The 15,280-nt window shown below is 48.4% G+C and overlaps 1 long non-coding RNA gene across 3 annotated transcripts; it reads right to left on the reverse strand.

Moving 5' to 3' along the window:
- Nucleotides 1–119: 119 nt before the first annotated feature.
- LOC132509894 (uncharacterized) lies at nucleotides 120–11,228 on the reverse strand. 3 transcript variants are annotated; one of them, XR_009537163.1, is made up of 4 exons: nucleotides 11,004–11,228; nucleotides 10,096–10,309; nucleotides 606–915; nucleotides 120–338 (listed from the first exon to the last, which is right to left on the reverse strand). It is a non-coding gene; the product is annotated as an uncharacterized LOC132509894 (long non-coding RNA). The 3 variants fall into 3 exon arrangements; XR_009537164.1 differs by having other exon boundaries at nucleotides 120–356; XR_009537162.1 differs by having other exon boundaries at nucleotides 600–915.
- Nucleotides 11,229–15,280: the final 4,052 nt, after the last annotated feature.

Here is a 15,280-nt window from a genome sequence, read left to right on the forward strand (position 1 = left end):
AATTGTGCACCTGAGTCTCTTTAATGTGACTGCAAACTCCCTGAGAACAGGAATTATATTAGGGTCAGCCAAGCTGTGTAACAAATAGGTCCAACATGCAAAGTTTCAACACAGTTGATTGGATGTTTATTTCCTGCTCACATGGCAGTCTTTGAAGTGTCACTCTGGGACTCGTGCTCCTTCTAGTTTGTGGCTCCACTTTTCCCTGGCTCCTCCTCGTCATCTGTGTCCAGCTTATGGAAGCGGCAAAGGCATGGAGGAGTGTTCCCAGGGGCTTTTTATGGGTTAGGCCTGGAGGTAGAACACATCGCTTCTGCTCACGTTCCATCTGACAAAACCTAGACAGCCACACCAAACTGCAAATGAGAATGAGAGATGCAGTCTACTTGTGTCCCCCACCAGGGTGTGGCCTTGGTAGACCAGCTGTTCTGCTGCCCCAGCCTCCTTTGGTGCTCCACACCCCCCAGAGCCAGCACAGAAAGGGACCTTCAGAGGAAGTTCCAGAGAAGTTGGTGAGGTCGGCCCAAGGCTGCTGGTGCTCTACAGAGAGAGGAAGCTGGCCATGTCAGGGCTGAGTTCTACCTGGGGCCCCCTCACACCTGTACCTGCCGAGCTGCTCAGACGAGATGGGCCCTGCAGCAGCTGTGGTTGCATCGGAAAACAGACTGAAGGCTGGTCTTGACATCCACATAAACGTCAGCCTGGCCTCTGCCCACAGAGGTAGCATCTGTGCAGAAATCCATGCTGTGGTGCCAGGCAGGTAGGCATCAGGCACCCCTTGAGATGCCACTGTGTCAGGAAACTTGTATGTCTGGTCCACTTGTCCTGGTCACAGGCTGGGCAACATAGAAGATGAGGATGGCCTTGAAGAGAGTGGTTTCGGCAGAGTGGTAGAAACAAGGGCCAGACTAAGAGCTTAAGGAAAGAACAGAGGTAAGTGGGCTGGAAGTTAACCTTGCCAATTAATTGGATAAAATAGGGCCGAAGTTGGTAATGTGTGTCACAACTCATGCACACACATACACACACACACACACACACACATATGGAACAGGTACCCCTCTCCAGAACCCTTGCTTTCTGCTGCTGCTGTCTTAGCCCCCATCTTTCCCAACTTTATTCCCCCCCTGAGAGGCAGCTGACTCGGGATTCAGGTACGTCGGTGTGAGGATGTGGCTGCAGGCTGTGTTGTGTTGTGGAAAGCCCACTGGAGTAGAAAGCATCCTTTTTAGATGCCCTACCTTCAAAATAGATCTTCACTCACCACCACAGCCACCACCCTAGGCCAACAGACTGCAGTGTCCTGCCAGGACCACGGTCCCTGCCTACTCACTGGCCTCCTGATCTCGCCCTTGCCCACCTAACCCCATTATCCACACAGCTGCCCTTGTGATCTTCCAAAATTCTCAACCTGATGGTGCCTTCCATTGGCTTTCCACATCCCCACCTCTCCGTTCTCTTCTCCTGCATCACTTTCTTCACAGCAATTCACTCTACCCCTAATCATACTTTACTTCTAGTCATTTCACTTGGTTATTTGCTCTCTCCCTGGAAGGCAAAGTCTGTAAGAGCAGGCCTTTGTCCTCTCCACTTTTGTGTCCCGGCACCTACTAGGCATGCCAATGTTTATCAAAGAGATGCAGTTTCTTTAAGGCTCAGTTTCCTCAGCTATCAAAGGCAGACCATAAATTCTTGTGCGCTTCACCTCGTCGGGGTTTGTGGGGATTAAATGAGAAAATGAGGCAGAGCAGACCCCAAGGTCTGTGACATGGGCAATGCCACGGGATCCTGGTGAAGGCTGCTGCCTAAGGATTCTCATTTTGCGGGATGCTTTCTTATCATCACAGGTCCCTTCTGAGGTTGAGCTGTGGTGTCTTCACTAGAAACAATAGCCACAGTGCTCCTCCCAGTTGAGAAACCTGGGACTGTATTGAAAATAAATTAGTAATGCCTCATTCTCAATGAAAGAAGTCTCAGGGAGATTTATAATTTTATTTTTTCTAAGTGTGTAGAATAACATAAATCAAAAGGAGCAATAGTCTACCTTGTGTTTTGACTACTTTGACCCTCTTCAACCTCTGCCAATTTTTATCTCATTTTTGTTTAACTTTATACATCAGAGTTTAATTTGAGAGCTGGTCAAGAAGACAGTGATGTATAGGTTACATCAAGTGCAGCCGAAATTACCCTGTCCCCGGGGACCTCAGGCTGAAGGGAGGGTCCCCGTCCTGTTTCAGGGGGTAGAAGAGGAATGGCACCGTTTGCCCCTTGAACCCAGCCCCCCTCCACCCAGCAGGCTTCAGTGTTGCCTCTCGTTTATTGATCTGGCCAGGTTTGAGGCGCTCACAAGATTGCATCCATCCATGGCTTAAGCTACCCAGCACGGCCCCAGGCTCAAAGCAGCAAGCCACGGGGGACGGTATCATTTTAGAAACCAGAAAAGGAGTTCTATTAGCATTGATTTTTCCTCTTCTTTAAACTGCTATCTTCTCTGGGAAAGTGTGCCCAGTTGGTAGTGTTGTCTGGCCAAAGAGAACACTGGCCTTGCTTCCCTGAATGTCCGGAGCAGGGCCTGGCATCCCATAGATTACTCGATAAGAATTGATACTTGAATGAATGAATGAATGAATGAATGAATGAGTTGCCTTCTGCTTCCTCATTAGTGTTGGTGTTCCAGCTGACCTCAAGTATTTTTGGAGAGGAGAAACACAAATAGGTGAATTGGGTCCCTGACTTAAGAACTGGTGAGTTGCTGAGTTTGTTCTAGAAACTTCCTTATGGATGCTTGGGACCAGGGGGATCTTGAGATCTTCTCACCCACCTCTCGTCTGTCACATCAGTGTTCACCAAGATAGCCTGGCCGGGGGCTGGACGACTTCTACTAAACACCTCTAGGGACAAGCCACTCGAGCGGTGACCCAAGGGTTAGCACTTTGTAAATGTACATTTCCTTCACAGCACTTATCACAGTTTGAAATTACAGACTTGTGCAATTATTTGATTAAAGTCTGTCTCCCCACTAGACCCTAAGAACACTGACAAGTTCTGTAATTAATTCGCCAGAAAAGTCTGTTTGTTCACCTGTATCTCTAGGGCCAGGCACAGGGCTTAACATCTGGGAAGTGCTCAGTAAATATTTCTGAATGCATGAGTCCAAAACAAACTGGGGGGGTGGGGAAAGGTGCTGTGATTTGTTGTTAGCAAGGCAGGAAAGAGGTAAAAATGCCCAGGTACAGAAGTCATATTACACCTTACACCTGACCCACTGTCAATCCAAAGGCCAGTAAGGGGATTGAGCGAGGCATTGAAAGGTAGCTGGATCTGGGAACTAGGTGAAGATGCCAAGGGTGGCAAATATCTCTGGTAGATTCCTTGTTCTGGAATTGTACTGCCCAATACAGTAGCTAGTAGCTACCTGTGTGGCTACTGAGAACTTGAAATGTGGCTGGTCTGAGTTGAGATGTGCTGTAAGCGTAATACATACACCAGCTTTCAAAGGTTTACATGAACAAAGGATGTAAAATATATCACTAGTAGTGTTATGTTGATGACATGCTGAAGTGAGAATTTAGGGCTATGATTGGTTAAATAAAATGTATAATTGAAATTAAGTTCACCTGTTTGTTTTTTTTAAAATGGGGCTATAATAAAATGTAGAATTGCATATGTAGCCAGCATTATATTGTTACACTGTTCTAGAGGAAAGTCCTTGGAGGAGTTATTAATTGGTCAAAAGCCTTCACATGAATGCCCACCATTGGAAAGGCTGAAAGTCTGTCTGTTCTGCAGCCAGCATGGTGCTAGGTACTCTACCGCCTAGTTAAACAAAGGTTTATCCCTTTGATCCAGTAATTTTATTTTGGGGACGTCCTCCTGTAGAAGTAATCTGAAGTGTGAAAAATTCTTTATACATAAAGTTATAGTATATTATTGTAGTGTTATATAATATGAATGAAAAAGAGAAAATAACCTAAACATCTAACTAGTAGAAGAATGATAATATCAACTATAAGATCCCTACAATGGAATATTATGCAGCCATCAAAAATTCTGTTTACCAAAGATTTTACTCTAACATATGGCAAAACGCTGTGACGATGTTCAGTCAAAAATATGAAATCCTAAATTGCACACAAAATACGACTGTAACACACGAGCAAAAGCTCAGGGGAAAGCGAGTGGAAGGGGTTCTACCAAACCATTACAATCGTCTTTGGACAAGGAGATGAGTGACTTCCCTTTTCTTCTTTCTAGTTTTACAATTAAATGTTATTTAGCAAGCGTTTGATAAGAGAGAATTGTACACATCTTGTCTCAAGTCAAAAGGGCCAATCTCAGGAGTTTGCTTGAGTGTTGTAAACAGCTGCGGGTGGAGAGGCGCGCCGATTCTGGATTGCCCCTTGGAAGCACACACAGTCACAGCAAGCAGCGTGTACCTGGTGGGTCATGCAGTCCCTTAGCCAAGCACCCATGTCCTCCATCGACCTAAGACTCCTTGAGAACAGCCACTGCAGTGTGGTCCCCCTCCTTCCTCCTGCCCAGCACAGAGCGGATATGGCCCACAGCCCTGCAAGAGGGTACTGCACCTCCGCTGGCTTCCTGCCGCACCCTTTCCCGCTCTCCTTCCCCTGCGCTGGGCCCGGGAGGCCCACCTGGACGGCTGTTTCAACCCTTGCCAACTAGCTTCTGGTGCGGTTTACCCAAAGTGGAGTCTTGGCAGGAGAGGGGAAGAAGGGAGGGCAGGGCAATGGGAGATGTCATTCCCTGGTCACCTCCCTGTGGGTCTTCTGAAGGTGGCAGCTTTAAGATGCCCTCCTTCTGGTTTCCAGGAACCAAGGACCATCTCATCTCGTTCCCCGCAAGCCTCAAGCTTTGACAGTTCTGTTCGCCTTCTCCTGTGCATCCCTTCCCCCTTGCCATCAGCCCCTTCAGGAAATCCTTCTTGGATCATCCTCATTTGAGTGTGTCCTCTTTCCTGCCGGGACCCCAAACTGACACAGGACTTAACTGAAAGCACAGATCCTGTGCCACCCAGCATACCATGAAGAGAGGCACAAAGCACTTCCTAAGATGCTGGGCGTCCCTGGGCCTTGCGCTGTGGAGAGTTGGGGCCGAGCCCTGGGGCCGACAGACCCGAGTTCAAACGCAAGCTCTACCCCTTCTAATAGCCATGAGGTCCTTCACTTCTCCAGGTCTCACCTTCCTCACCTGCAAAATGGAGTACGAACACCTACATTGCGGGAGTATTGTGCTGATGAAACGAGGTAAGATACCTATACTTCTTAGCATGTTGCCCAGCGTGGGGTAAACTCCAGCAAACGTTAGCTCTCACTCTTACTGCTATTATTAACCGGGGCTGTCAGCCTCGTGAGTGCAAGTGTCCTGTCAGACCACCGCATCCAGAAACGTGCTGCAACTGGGACTAAATGGCCCTCCTCCGTGTCCTGGGCTGCAGAGGACCTGCACCCAGCCGCATGTTCCGCTCTGCACTGCCCCACGAATGGAGAAGGGGGTTGGGTGGGTGGCCGCAGAGCTAGAGGAGAGGGTGGGAACCAGCGGGACGTGCAGTGCTTTGTGAGAAAATCACCTGTTTATTTAAATATTGTACTCATGAAAAAAATGCCAGAATGAGAAATATGGGCATTTATGGTAATAATCAAAAGGGAGGGAGTAGGGATACATAAATGATCGAAAATACAGGAAAGAATGATAAGACATTTGAAATAAAAATTTGCATCGTTAAAAATATCTGGACTTCAACCTCAGAACGAGCGTATCTTTTAGAAGCTCTTCGAAAACACTTCCCCGCTCTCTTTGTCTCTTTTCTTTATAAGCCATCTTCTCTTTAACTCCCTTTGGGAAACTTCTTATAAATGAGGATTTGCCTCTCAAGGGATTACTCTGGTTAGGAAAGTGTTTTATTAAAAAATATATGTTTGCCACAGAATGCTGAGCGATATAATTAGCTGGTCCCTTCTGTTTTATTTCAAAAGGCTGTATGGCCAAGTTCTAATTAAACATATTCTCAGGACATTTGAAATGTGGAGGTGCCTCAGAAATGGGCACTAAAATGAAGGAAGCGAAGGCTTGGAGGATGTAAGCCGGGATGCCGGTGCTCTGGCCACAGCGTACCTAGCATTTAGCCTCATTTCTGTTCCTGAGTGCACAGCTGCCGCGACCGATGATAAGTCTGCCGCAGCTACCCTGCCCTGCATCTGGGAGGCAAAGAGTCCTGGGCTGGGATTCTGGGGACCTGGGTATGTGACAGGTCATCATGGCCGAAGTGAGAGCTTTTAAGGTCCCTGCTAGCCCTGACTTTTTTTTTCTTTTTGCGGAACGCGGGCCTCTCACTGTTGTGGCCTCTCCCGTTGCAGAGCACAGGCTCTGGACGCACAGGCTCAGAGGCCACGGCTCATGGGGCCCAGCCGCTCCGCGGCATGCGGGATCTTCCCCGGCCGGGGCACGAACCCTCGTCCCCTGCATCGGCAGGCGGACTCTCAACCACTGCGCCACCAGGGAAGCCCCCTGACATTTTGATTGTACGTCTGGATGGGTTCCTCTGTCTAGTTCTGGCCACATAGCATAACAGTGTTCCAAATGCCCGTACTTCATTTTACCCTGTGAGTCCAGGAATAAAACACAAGGCCATGGAATCTCGGTCTTGATGGCTCATCCAAGAAAGGCAGGGTGAAGCCCTCATTTGCAAATGAGTAGAATGATGCTTGTTTCCTCCTGAAAGAAGCAAACGACCTGAAGATGGAAATATTCTGTCTGCACACAGCAGGACAGGCTGGGAGCCCAGAGTTGAGTTTAAAACAACCTCTTCTGAAGTCTCCCACCTTGTCACCCTGGTAGCACCCTCACTCTTTGCAAAGCATTTACACATCCATTAAGACCTCTTTAGAAGCAAGCAGTCATTGCTGAATGATCTCAGTCATTGCTGATGGGGATACGCAATGATAACAGCCACTTTGGAAAACAGTTGAGCAGCTTCTTCTAAAGTTACACATACTCTTACCATAAGACCCAGCAATCCCAATCCTAGACATTGAGACGCAGGAGAAATGAAAACTTATGTTTACACAAAACCTCTATGTCCATGTTTATAGCAGCTTTATCCACAGTCACCCCAAACTGGAAACAACCCAACTGTCCTTCAACTGATGCACGAATGAGCAAACTGTGGTACATCCATACAGACTGTTGAAATACTCAACAACATGGATAAATCTCAAATACTAAGCGAAAGAAGCCAAACTCCAGAGGTGACATACTATATAATCCCATTTATATTACATCCTGGAGAAGGCAAAACAATAGGGATGAAGAACAGATCAGTTGTTCCTGGCGTGGGAAGTGGGAGTGAGGGGCAGGAGGATACTTTGACTATGAAAGGGCAGCACAAAGGAGTGTTTGGGGTAATGGGACTTTCCCAAACCTTGATTGTGGTGGTAGTTACACGACTCTATGAATTTGTCAAAACTCGGAGAACTGTATACCAAAAGACTGAATTTTACTCTATTCAAATTAAAAAAAATAAAAATTTAAAACCCTGGCAGCCTTGGTAGTGAATGTGGTGGCCTTTTGAGGTTGCCCTGCCCCTTATTCATTTCACCCTATAAGGGATTAAGTCTATCAAGGTATGGCATTCTCTGGTGATGACTACTGTCCACAGAAGTGGCCCCTGAAAACTGGAGGGAGGGACATAGATTACATGGGCCAGGGACAGGTTTTTTTTTTTTTTTTTAAATCTCTTTCCTATTGGATGTGGACAAAAAAGAGGCAAGTGGGTCCATTTACCACTTGTGACCACTCTTGAAATCATGAGACAAAACACCTTGAGGATGAGATGATCCTGACAACACAGGAGCTAAGAGCACAGAGCTAATAGAGGGCAGAGAAATCTAGGTTCCTGTTTGTATAATTGAGCCAGGATTTACCTCTAGACAATTTCCGTAAGCTAGTGTGAGCAGGGGGCTGTATTACTTGCAGACTAAAGCATCCTAGGAAATGCAGTCAGGGAGCTCGTTGAAACATTTCTGTTCTGATCCACAGTCCCAAAGCAACTTGAAACAAACTGGGCAATAAAGAACTTCTATGAACAATAGAAAACATATCCAACAAAAAATGGGGAAAGGACTTGGACAGGCACCTCATGAATAAGGAAATCCAAGTGACCACAAACATATCAAAATGTACTCGATCCCATCAGCATTCACGGACATGCCAATTAAACACAGAGAGAGGGTAAAAACAACCACTAGAGTAGAAAATATCAAAAAGAAGGGGAAGAAAAGCTTATACTATCATAAACTGACAAGGATGTAGAACAATGGGAACAGTTAAAAACTGCTTGTGGGCGTGAAAATTGACATAATCGCTTTGGAAAACAGTTGGGAGTTACAGATACACATACTCTATGACTTAGCAGTCGCACCCCACCACATATGTATAACAGACAGCATGGATACTGTTATGGCTATTATGAAAAATGCCTCTGTGAACATGAGTCCGAGGGAATTCTGGAGAAGTGGCCCCAGAGACAGACGACCCGGATGGTTACAAGTTTTGCTTTACTTCATTACCATTTATTCCAGCCAGAGTCCTCTTAAAAGTGTTTGCTTTTAAGTAAAAGTTGAATCCTTTGAAAAGTATCAGTTCTCTCTTTTAAGTCTAATGTGTGAATCTGACGGAGTGCTCTTTCTGATTGATTATAGTTCAGACCAGATCTGTGCCTTACAGAGACTACTAAGACTTGACACAGCTATCCTGTCCAACTGCTCCTTATCTGCCTGGAGATCTTTCATCTTAAAAAAATTAAATCATCAGGGGCTTCCCTGGTGGCGCAGTGGTTAAGAATCCATCTGCCAATGCAGGGGAGACACGGGTTCGAGCCCTGGTCCGGGAATATCCCACATGCCGCAGAGCACCTAAGCCCGTGCGCCACAACTACTGAAGCCCACGAGCTCTAGGGCCCACGTGCCACAACTACTGAAGCCCTCGCGCCTAGAGCATGTGCTCTGCAACAAGAGAAGCCACTGCAACGAGAAGCCCGCACACCACAACGAAGAGTGGCCCCCGCTTACGGCAACCAGAGAAAGCCCGCGCACGTAGCAACAGAAGATACAAGGTAGCCAATAAATAAACAAATAAATAAATAAAATAAATATATTAAAAAAAATTCAATCATCAGGGCCAGACCCAGACACGCAGGAGACCACACCCAATGCCTCTTGTAAGTGAAATATCTACTGTGGGTCCAGGCATAAACTTCATGCATTTTCCTTGTATAAAATCCTTTCATGCTCTTATTTGAGCCTATTGACTTTATTTAAAATATAAATCTAACATGCCCAGACGTCTGTTTCCAAGACTCCATGTTTACCTTAGAAAGGTAAACGTGGCAGGGAATGGCTACGAGAGCCCGTGACACTGTGTAAGAAGACAGACAGAAAACACCTCAAGTCACCTGGGTTTCTGGATGCATTTATTGTAGGCACAACAATGAAATGTTAAATTAGAAATTGACTAAACCCTTTTTTAAAAAACAGGAACATGCGCAGTGCATAAGGAATGATTATCATCCAATCTTTAGCAAACCTTACTATTCAAAAAAGTTGTTTTATAGATATTTTCCTGTAAGGAAGTCATTCTGTGAGAATGTAGAGATGTTAATCTAAATCCAAGTCTCTAGAAGCATATGTGTGTGCATAGGTGCAAATATGTAGACCTGCACACATACATGGACACGGATGAACAATGAAAAGTAGTATCTATATTGTGTGTGCGTGTGTGTGGTGGTTTGGGTCCCATTAAAAACTCAGGATTTGGATAGAATTCACCCTGATAGCTGAACAATTATGGAACAGCTGCATCCTCAGAACAAAATGACCTTTTCATCAAGTTACAAAACATTAAAGGTTAAAGAATGTTTGGAAGGAAGTTAATACTTTTAAAACATTGAGAAAATTGCCATTCTTTCAAAGACCTGACCAAAATGAGAGCAAAGTGCCAGAAGGCATCTACGAGCCTTACCCCGAGGAGGGGTGACATATTTGCATCGCCTGCTTCATTCAAAACTATGAATGAACCTACCTACTCAGGAAATGAGACAAGGTGGGCCTGGGAGCCGCACAGCACGGGAGCTCATGAGAGGAACCCTTAACGGGCTGGCTCCTAATTGCAATTTTGAAATCACATTGCTTCTCCTCTCAAGTAGCGATGGCAAGGCGAGCAAATCAATGAGACTGTCAGATTTTCCAGGCTTCTATTTTCCATCTGACCTGGATGGTGCAAATTCCACTCGCTACTAACAGGGAAAATAGAAATATCAGTGAGGCTCTTCACCAAACCCCTTCCTTTAATTAACTCCCAGAAAGGCCTGGAGAATCCACCTGACTTGCCCTACAAATGCCCACTCTTCCCAGGAAGTCAGGCGGTCTGTGTTCTGCCCTGCCTTCCACACCTCCCCCCTTTCTTTCTTTTTGCCCCACTCGAAGCACCTGCTTGCAGCATCCTCCAGGGCATCCAACCTCAGCCTGCTTATAAGCCTTTGTCTTCAGGGAGGTCTGACCCTGTGGCAGCCCCTCTCGCAGTGGCTGGAGGAGGGGTCACTATCATTAGACAACCACTGTATGTCAAGCTCTTCACCAAAGCACCAACATGCGTCATCCCAGGGAAGCCTCACTTTCCCTGGGAAGTGGGATCTGCTGTGACTTGCCCATCGGCAGACAGCTAGTAACACCGTTCCTCTTTCAAACCCCGGTCTGACCCTGAAAGCTCCCGGGAGGCAGCGCAAGGGAGCAAAAGCTTCAAAGGACTTCTCTGACTTTGATCAAATTTTTCCTCCCCAAGTCCTACTCTGCTTGGGAAGGAGAGAGCCGCCCGTTTTAGAGATGAAGGAGGTGAGGCTCTAAGAGCGTGGGCAATCCGCTTGAGGTCACTTGGTGAGTTATAGGCCGCCAGCCCAGGCCCTGCCTCGCATGGGCAGAGCTTGCACTCACCTGTTGTGTGCACACGTGCAGCTGCTCACTTGGCCCTTCTGTGCTGCTGATAGGTGCTTCTCCTAGCCACCTTCCCTCACGCCTTCATGCATCCTGGGCTGGAGAGCCAGCTCTCTACTTTCTCACCTTTGCTGTCTACCTTCTAGACTCCTGACGTGCCCCAGATAGGACCATCCTCCAGAGAGGTGGCATTTCTGGACATTTGAGATGGGTGTGTCTCCATGACAAATTTCCCCATTGGAGGACGACTCTGGCCCATTTTCAAGTCTCATTTTTCCTGGCCGACAGGTGAGGCCTGAGGAAGAGGAAAGAGGGTTTGTGGGCTGCTGAAGGAGCCCTCCCTGCCATGTGCCATAGAGCCAGGGGGACTCCACAGGCCCTCACTGTTACTGTGACTGGTAGGCCTTCTCCTAGTGGGAACCCTACCCCCAGGCATTCAAGTTGGCAGGGACTGAAGATTCTCTTGAAAATTAGGGAGGACCATTTGTACTTGAACTTACCCCTTCCCCAGCTATTTCCCCCAAGTATTCCCAGCAAAACCAGAGCCAGAGCCCCCTCTCAGCAGCCAAAACACTCCTAAACACCTTAAATCAGTGGTCCCCAACCTTTTTGGCACCAGGGACCAGTTCTGTGGAAGACACTTTTTCCATGAACCAGGAAGTGTGGTGGGGATGGTTCAGGCGGTAATGTGAGCGACGGGGAGCAACGGGGAGCGACGGGGAGGGATGGAAAGGACGGGGAGGGATGGGGAGGGATGGGGAGGGATGGGGAGGATGGGGAGGATGGGGAGGGATGGGGAGGATGGGGAGGGATGGGGAGGGATGGGGAGGATGGGGAGGACAGGGAGGGATGGGGAGGACGGAGAGGGATGGGGAGGGATGGGGAGGGATGGGGAGGGATGGGGAGCGATGGGGAAGATGGGGAGGGATGGGGAGAGATGGGGAGCGATGGGGAGGGATGGGGAGGGATGGGGAGGGATGGGGAACGATGGGGAGGGATGGGGAGGGATGGGGAGGGATGGGGAAGATGGGGAGGAATGGGGAGGGATGGGGAGGGATGGGGAAGATGGGGAGGGATGGGGAGGGATGGGGAGGACGGGGAGGGATGGGGAGGGATGGGGAGGATGGGGAGGGATGGGGAGCGACGGGGAGCGACGGGGAGCGACGGGGAGCGACGGGGAGTGCAGCAGCAGATGCAGCTTCGCTCGCTTGCCTGCTGCTCACCTCCTGCTGTGAGGGCCCAGAACCTGGTCTGTGGCCTAGGGGTTGGGGATCCCTGCTTTAAATGATGCAAAAGGCTTCTTATGAATTAATCCCCCTATTTGGGCCACAGATTTTAAAGGTATTGATAATATCTCTAAGGTGATCAAAAGTCAAAATTCACTCTCTGTCAAATTTGTATTCAGTACCTACCATTTTTTTCTATGTGTATTTACAGTTAGCCAGCCTGGGTCAAGGCTCTGAGAGCCCGCTGCCCCCCTGCACCAGGGTGCCCCGTCTCCAGGTGAATGGGGACTATGGGGAGGATGGCTGCAGATGACTGACTTGAGTATAGCTTGTCTCCAGAGAGGGCCCTAGAGGGCCCTCTGCACTGGAATTCACACTTCCCTGTTGGCTGCCCACCAGCTGCCTTTGGCAGGGGGCAGGGGTGGGGATCAAGCACTCCCTGGGGCAGTCCTTAGCTGGGATCTGCCTCTAAGTCCTGTTGAGATGGAGAAAGAGCAGTGTGCTCACCACTCCACAGTAGAGAAAGACAATTGCACTTCTAAAAACTCTGTACTTAAAAAATATCTACAAAACAGAAACAGACTCACAGACATGGAGAACAGACTTGCGGTTGCCAAGGGGGAAGGGGTGGGGAGAGGAATGCACTGGGAGTGTGGAGTTAGTAGATGCAAACTATTACATTTAGAATGGATAAACAACAAGGAGGTACTACTGTATAGCAAACTCCTGGGATAAATCATAATGGAAAAGAATATAAAAAAAGAATGTATATAGATGTATAACTGAGTCACTTTGCTGTACGGCAGAAATTAGCACAACACTGTAAATCAAATATACTTCAATTATATATATATATATATATATATATATATATATATATATATATATATATATATATGCCTGCAGGGCCATGGTGGGCCCCAGGGTACTTGGCATCGATGAGCCATGCGGGTGCTGGGAAGGGAGAGATGCTGAGCAGTCAGGAGCTATCCGCTGGTCCTTGATGGAAGCCAACCCAGTGTCCCAGAGAAAGTTCCCTGCCGAGTCCTGAGCCACAGTCAGAGCCAGGCGAGGAGGCCAGCTTCCCTGCACCTGCAGAGTCCCTGCATTCCTTAGAGTCCAGAGGCCAGCACCATAGCAGAGCCAGTCTCTCTATGTGCACTTGCACACTCCCTTATTTCCACACTCCTCCTGACTGGTGCTGTACACGCGTTCCCTCCTTGCATGCTTTTGCACACCCACAGGAGCTCCTGCCTCGGGGTGTGGGTGCTTCCTCCAGGATGTGTTTTTCTATGGGAGGAGTTCTGCTGCTGAAGCCTGTTGTCAGCACACTGGCACTGCCTGCTCAGGCTTTCCCAAGAGCCAGGCTCCCGCAGTGCCCCAATCTAAGTCCCAGCTCCCAGCGCCCTGGAAAGCCCGGCCTGCGGGGACGCACAGTCCTCCGCTCAGGGCAAGTTGGATTTATCTGCTCCAGAATTTCAATATTGGAGTGCTTTGGAGAAGGTGGTCAAGATCTGGGCGGGCGAGGGTCTTATCTTGAAGTGATCTCAGTGGAACAAACACTGTTTTAACAGAAATGCTAGATTTGTTAGGGGAACCTAGAGAGGGGAGTTGGAGTCAAGGGGCTAGAGCTGTTCTTAAACCCCTCCTTGGCGTCACCACCTGCCTCTACCATCCATCATTAGGTCCAAGCGCAAGACCCACATGGAGACCGCAGAGCGCCTAGTCCTCTAGGCCAGCGGTGGGAGCTCCCCAGCCCCCCGCCCCACCTCCCGTCCCTGGGGCGGGAGCAGCGTCCCCGCCGTCCCGCCTCCAGAGGGCGCTGTTGGAGAGGTGGTACAGCCAGCTGCCGCCGCGGGCTCAAAGGGGGCGCCCCAGGGACTCCACCTCTAACCCCTGGCCTAATTTGAATATTTCATTGGCTGCCGCCAGTCTGGTCAATTTATCATGCAAATGCGGGTGCCCTCCGCGCCAGAGAGGAGCCGTCGCCCGCGCAGGAGAGCGGCGCCCGATTGGTGGCCGAGACAGCTGCATTTGTAATATTTTTCTTTGGGCATTAGAGTCATTTACCAATGCCATCGCCTCAACTCGAGGCACTGAATCACAAGCCACTTAAAGGTTTTTATTGGCAGCTTTGAAACTTCTTAACATGTTCTTTTATTTTAAATCAAGTGTCAACCTATTTCTGACCTCCCCCCCCAAAAAAAACCCCACAAAAACTGCAGCAGCCACAAACTGTTTTGTTCCCTCATCATCTGTGCACCGCGTGACCGCCCCTGCCTTGTCACAGGGAGGAGGACTCGACCTCTTTGGGGTGAGCACTTGGTAGACCTGAAATAAATTATCTTTGCGAATGCATACGGTGTTGAGAGGGTACTGACAGAAGAGAAAACAAAAAGGAACCAGAGAGTAGGAGGAAGAAAGAAGATGAAGGAGATGCGGGGAAGAGAAGTGGCAGAAAGACGAAGAGGGAAGGGAGAATTCAGAGCTCCTGTGCGGAGGAGGAAATTCTTGGAGTTATCAAAGCTGCCAAGATAAGAGACTATCTGAATACAAAGAATCTGAACCTGCTGGCCACCGTGTCCCAAAGAATTCTGGCTCTGCTCTTCTGGAAATACAAGGGATATGCACCAAGTTTCAAGAAGTAAAAATGAAAAAGAACGAGGCCCCAGCACAGTAGCCCTCTATTGTACCTGCCCTACTGAGAATTGTGCTAGGTCTCGGTTTTTCCCGTTTTGATATTCAGTGACAAACACAAAACCATAATATAAAAGATAGAAAAGAAGAGCGATATAGAAGAGGAGAAAGGGGAAACGAAATTCCTCCTCATCTTGCAAATTCACTGGCTGGTTAATGAGGTCACCAGGCTCACTGGTGCAACACTGGGGCTGTCTGGTCTGAGAAGACCTGGTGGTTTGATTTCTGAGACCTCCTCCTCTCCAGGGTTGCTGCATTGCACGAGCCTGAGCTCAGCCTGCTAGTGATTCACAGGCACGATTCTTTCCGCGGAACTTGCACCCGCGGGAAGAGATAAGCACCTCCGCTTTCGAG

Source organism: Lagenorhynchus albirostris, chromosome 19 (assembly GCF_949774975.1).
Source record: "Lagenorhynchus albirostris chromosome 19, mLagAlb1.1, whole genome shotgun sequence".
Classification (NCBI taxonomy): Eukaryota; Metazoa; Chordata; class Mammalia; order Artiodactyla; family Delphinidae; genus Lagenorhynchus; species Lagenorhynchus albirostris.